Source organism: Saimiri boliviensis, chromosome 5, assembly GCF_048565385.1.
Source record: "Saimiri boliviensis isolate mSaiBol1 chromosome 5, mSaiBol1.pri, whole genome shotgun sequence".
Lineage (NCBI taxonomy): Eukaryota > Metazoa > Chordata > Mammalia > Primates > Cebidae > Saimiri > Saimiri boliviensis.
This window is the reverse complement of record NC_133453.1, coordinates 60,054,125-60,060,409: the sequence shown is the minus strand read 5'-3', so window position 1 is coordinate 60,060,409 and position 6,285 is coordinate 60,054,125.

Here is a 6,285-nt window from a genome sequence, read left to right as displayed (position 1 = left end):
TTAAGTTGGGGTCCTCATGATGCAGTTATTACTATTGTAAGAAGAGACCAGAGAACTTGTTTTCTTTCTCTCTCCATTGTATGGAAACACAGTGAGAAGGTCGCCAGGAAGAGAGTCCTTACCAGGAACCAAATTGGCTGGCACCTTGATCTAGCTTAATTTCTAGCTTAATATGTTGTGGTCAGAGGAATACATTCTGTATAATTTTAATTGCTGAAACTTCTCACCCCCAGAATTATAAGAAATAAATGTTAGGTGTTTAAGCCATCCAGTCTACTATATTTTGTTATGGCAGCCTGAATTGACTAAGACTGACTGAATCTTTATTTTTCACAGTATATCTTCCACAATTAATTTATGACTTCATTGATAGCATAAGCATCTTACAACAATGAACTTCTAATACTGCCCTCCTTCCCTTTGTGCTATTCTTTTCATATATTCAACTTTTATTTATGCTATAAATCTCATAATACATTGCTATTGATTTTTATTTAAACAACCAATAATTTTTAACTGAAATTTGATTGTACATATATTCCTATTTGATAATTTTTATCTGGCACCTTTCCTCTCTGGATTATTTTCTCTTCAGTCTTAAGAAATTCTCTTAGCGTTAATTTAATTGCAGGTCTGATAAAGAGGAATATTTTTCCAGATTTTCTACATGTACAAATGTCTTGATTTCACCTTCATGCTTGATGATTCTTTTGCTGGGTATAGAATACTAGATGGTAGTTTTATTCTTTCAGCACTTAGAAGATCTTATTCCATTGTCTTCTAGTCTTCAGTTGTTTCTAATGAGTAGTCTTTCTATGTTCTTATTGTCATTCATCTGTATGAGTGTTTTCTATTCTCCCGCTGCTTTTAAGATGTTCCCTTGATCTTGGATTCTTCTAGCAGTTTGACTATGATTGCCTGTGTGTAATTTTAATTTGTATTTATTCAGCTTAGAGTTTGCTGAGTTTCTTGAATATGTGCACTGAGGATTTTCATCAATTTTGACCTCTTTCTCTTTGTTCTCTTTCCATAACACAAATTACATGTATGATTGGTCATGTTATATTGTTTCACTTAGACATGTGTTCCACTTTTTTCTCTCTCATTTTTCATTTTTGTATCAGTTTAAATGATTTATATTGGCCTATCTTCAAGCACATAAATTCATTCTCGTGGCATATACTCTGGGCTTGTAAGCCCACAAAAGAATTCTTCATGTTTCTTATATTTTTCATATCTAGGCTCTCTTAATAATAGTTTTACAGCTTTTCTGATATTCCCTATCTTTTCACAAATACTGTTCACCTTTTCTACTAGTACCATTAGCTTATCATGATTATTTTAAATACTTTGATATGTTCAATGTTTCTATCATCTTTGGGTCTTATTCAAATGACTATTTTCTTCCTTTATTATGAGACATATTTGCTTGCTTCTTTATGTATCTCATAATTTTTATTAAATGCTAGCATTGTGTATAAAGGAACAGAGATGAAAGCAAATATAACTTTCACTCAGAAAAGGGTACCTTTTTCAGTTAGGCTATTAATGAGACAAGCTCAAACTATTTGTAATTGAGATGAGTATAGACTTTCTGATGCTTTAGATTTAGTTCAGTAAGACTTCAAAGGTTTGAGGGTAGGATTAGAATATTTCCTTTAGCATAGCTTGAGATCTGAGTAATTGGAGAGTTTGCCTAAGGTCTCTATCCCTGACTTTAGCCTTTGGTATGCCTGGTGCACCTGTTTTTCAGGGGATTATCTGTCAGCTCTTTAATTTCTCTCTCAGCTCCAGTGGGCTGCTGCTTTCAACTTGGGAGGCCTGAAATGCCTGGAAGTTTTCTTGCAGTTGTCCTGCATTACCCTCAGGTTTCAGCAGGCCCAGCACACCTGTGTCTAAGAACAGCAGAGACATCTCTCACAAGTTCCCTACCCCTCAACCAATCATAGAAAGCTCCCCTTTCTCTGGCCCATAGTGCTTTGTGGAATTCCCTCCATTCTCCTGTCTTCCTTCACACTTAAGCCTGTGCTTCTGGAGGATAAATCTCTCCACTTCCCTGTCCTTCCCCAATCTTGCCAGCAATGACTCAGTGGAGGCCTTTGGAAAAGACCTGAAAAGAGCAAACTTTGTGTATGGGCCACTTAGGGTTTCTGAATCATCATACCATCCTTTACTTGGCCTTAAAAAATATGTTAAAAAGCTGAGCCATTTTCTTTTATTTGCTCTTGTGGCAGCTTCCTCCTCCTCCTCCAGCTTTTCTATAAGGATGGAGTAGCTGAGGATTTCTTCTTTCACTTTGTTTTAGTTCATTGGTCTTTTTTGCATCCTCAGCTCTCTTTTGTTGGACCAAACACATGAATTTGTTATCCCCTTTCATTCTTGTTAGGGTAGGAGCAATGTATCCTTGACTTTCTATATTCTACACCCTAATAGCATACACAGTCAAATAACGTAAGACCAGCCCTTAAATCTTCCCATACAAAATTAAGTTCTTCAGATAAATATATATTATTTCTCCTATATCCAGGCAGGATTATGATTACATTAACTTAGATTTAATCCCAGGGATTCTCAGTCTTTTCTTGATAAAGTTACTTTCAATATCAAAGAAGTTTTGTGTCCTATCATAAAAATTAGATACAGTGTAATTGAACCTTATCCTAAGCAAGTCCCACAACAATGAATCCTCTCTCTTCCAATGCCTCCCCACCACCTACTGTGTCACCTAGGCACCTTCCTCTAATATACCTGCTCTTTAATTCACTTTGTACACTGCTTAAAGAGAATCCCTAAATCACAGAGCTGATCCCTGTCTTTGAAGCCCTTTAATGACTCTCCATAACACAGCTGACAATGCTCTTCATGATCTGGCCCTGCATTACTGTTACAACACCTCCACTCTAGATCCTAAGGTATACAATTTTATTTTCATTCAACAACTATTTTGAACTCTATTCTGTTTAGTAATAGAAAAGTTAATCTAGTCAATTTTGGGCAAATCCAGTAAATTTATTATTTTCTTGCTCCCCATTTCCTCCCCTAGGTTGAGAGTCTCGTATCTGATTGTTATGGGCCTATCTTGAAATATTTCAGTTATCATCACTCTTCTACACTGGAAAATCCAGCCATGTCTGAGTTTTCATTTGGCCTCTAGTCATGAGTTCCACATTATATCTGCTGCTGTGTTGTTTTCCTCCCTGTTATGAAGCCCAGCATCACAAATCCACAGGTTTTCAGTGTCATCTTCACAGAAAAGTCTTTTGGCTACTTCCCTCTCCTGGTTGAGTCTTGCAAGGATTGTGCAAGACTTTCTATAATTCTTCTGTATATTCATTATATTCAGAAATTTCTAGTCTACTCTCTAGTGCTTTGGTGATATAAAGAATTCTGTGGGGCTTGTCCTTTTCCAGGCAACCCAGAAGGGCATCAGAATACGAGCCTCCTTAACTGTATTAGCTTGTTTTCATACAGTTGATAAAGACATACACAAAACTGGGAAAAAAAGAGGTGTAATTGGATTTACAGTTCCACCTGGCTGGGGAGACCTCAGAATCATGGCAGGAGGTAAAAGCCACTTCTTACATGGTTGTGGCAAGAGAAAAATGAGGAAGAAGCAAAACCAGAAACCCCTAATAAACCCATCAGATCTTGTGAGACTTATTCACTATCATGAGACTAGCACAGAAAAGATCAGCCCCCATGATTTAATTACCTCCCGCTAGGTCCCTCCCATAACACGTGGGAATTCTGGGAGATACAATTCAGGCTGAGATTTTGGTGGGAACACAGGCAAACCATCTTATTCTACCCCTGGCCCATCCAGATCTCATATTCTCACATTTCAAAACCAATCATGTCTTCCCAACAGTCCCCTAAAGTCTTAACTCATTTCAGCAATAACCCAAAAACCCACAGTCCAAAGTCTCATCTAAGCCAAGGCAAGTCCCTTCTACCTACGAGCCTGTAAAATCAAAAGCAAGCAAGTTACTTCCTAGATACAATGGGGGTATGGGTATTTGGTAAATATAGCTGTTCCAAATGGGATAAATTGGCCAAAACAAAGGGGGCCCATGCAAGTCTGAAATCCAGCGGGGCAGTGAAATCTTGAAGCTCCAAAATGATCTCCTTTGATGCCATGTCTTGCATCTGGGTCACACTAATTCAAGAGGTGGTTTCCCATGGTCTTGGACAGGTCCACTCCTGTGGCTTTGCAGGTTACAGCCTCCTTCCTGGCTGCTTTCACAGGCTGGCACTGAGTGCCTGTGTTTTTCCAGGGGCATGGTGCAAGCTGCCAGTGGATCTACCATTTTGGGGTCTGGAGGACAATGACCCTCTTCTCACAGTTCCACTAGGCAGTGCCCCAGTAGGGACTCTGTGTGGGGGCTCTAACTCCACAGTTCCCTTCTGCACTGCCCTAGCAGAAGTTCTCTATGAGTGCTGCCCTTTCCATGTAGCAAACTTTTGCCTGAGGATCCAGGCATTTCCATATATTTTCTGAAATCTAGGTAGAGGTTCTCAAATCTCACATGGAAGCTGCCAAAGCTAGGGGCTTCCACCCTCTAAAGCCATAGCCCGAGCTCTACATTGTCCCCTTTCAGCCAAAGCTGGAGTGGCTGGGACACAAGACACCAGGTCCCTAGGCTGCACACAATACGGGGACCCTAGGCCCAGCCCACATAACCACTTTTTCCTTCTGGGCCTCTGGATCTGTGATGGAAGGGGCTACTGGGAAGCTCTCTGACATGGTCTGGAAACATTTTTCCCATGGTCTTGGGGATTAACATAAGGCTCCTTGCTACTTTTGCAAAATTTAAATTTCTACAGCTGGCTTGAATTTCTCCTCAAAAAATGGGTTTTTCTTTTTTACTGCATTGTTAGGCTGCAAATTTCCTGAACTTTCATGCTCCATTTCCCTTTTGAAACAGAATGATTTTAGCAGCACCCAAGTCACCATTGGAATGCTTTGCTGCTTAGAAATTTCTTCTGCCAGATACCCTAAATCATCTCTCTCAAAGTTCAAAGTCCATAAATCTCTAGGGCAGAGGCAAAATGCTGCCAGTCTCTGCTAAAATATAACAAGAGCCACTTTTGCTCCAGTTCCTAGTAAGTTCCTTATCTCCATTTAAGACCACCTCAGCCTGGACCTTATTGTTCATAACATTATCAGGCTTTTGGTCAAAGCCATTCAACAAGTCTCTTGGGAGTTTCAACTTTCCCATATTTTCCTGTCTTTTCTGAGCCCTCCAAACTGTTCCAACCCCTGCCTGTTACCCAGTTCCAAAGTTGCTTCCACATTTTCAGGTATCTTTTCAGCAATTCCCTACTCTACTGGTACCAATTTACTGTATTGGTTTGTTTTCTCGCTGCTGATACAGACATATCCAAAATTGAGAATAAAAAGAAGTTTAATTGGACTTACAGTTCCATATGGCTGGGGAGGCCTCCGAATCATGGCAGGAGGCGAAAGGCACTTCTTACATGATAGCAGCAAAAGAAAAATGAGGAAGAGGCAAAAGTGGAAACCACTGATAATCCCATCATATCTTGGTGAGACATATTCACTATCACAAGAATAGCATGGGAAAGACTGGCTGCCATGATCCAATTACCTCTTCCCAGGTCCTTCCCATAGCATGTGGGAATTCTGGGACATACAATTCAAGTGGGATTTGGGTAGAGACACAGCCAAACTATAGCATTCACTTTGATGATTTCAAATTTATATGGGGTCTTCTGTTCTCCCTTGAAGTTTAGAGAAATTTTATTTTAAATTGGAGTTATAAAATAGAATTCTGCCTCACCACATTCTTCTCTAAGTATCCCTGACTTACTCTTATACTATATCTTTTGAAACTCAAAAGCCAAGACTTGACATCTTTGCTCTCTAGTTCTACAGGGACAACTCCCACTGAGCACAATGTGGTCCCCTGTCTAATGACTTCAAAGCAGAAAGGGAATATGGAATAATAGAAAATGATGGGTAGATGAAAGGGGAAAGAGAACTGTATCAGTTAATATCCACCACATAAACTTGTTTTTACCCTTTTCAAATTAAAGTATTTGAGACCAGCAGAAAAGCAAGAACAGAGATTGCAGCATTTCCTACACTATTGCTATTTTTTTTTTTTTTTTTTTTGAGACGGAGTTTCGCTCTTGTTGCCCAGGCTGGAGTGCAATGGCGTGATCTCGGCTCACTGCAACCTCCACCTCCTGGGTTCAGGCAATTCTCCTGCCTCAGCCTCCTAAGTAGCTGGGATTACAGGCACACGCCACCATGCCCAGCTA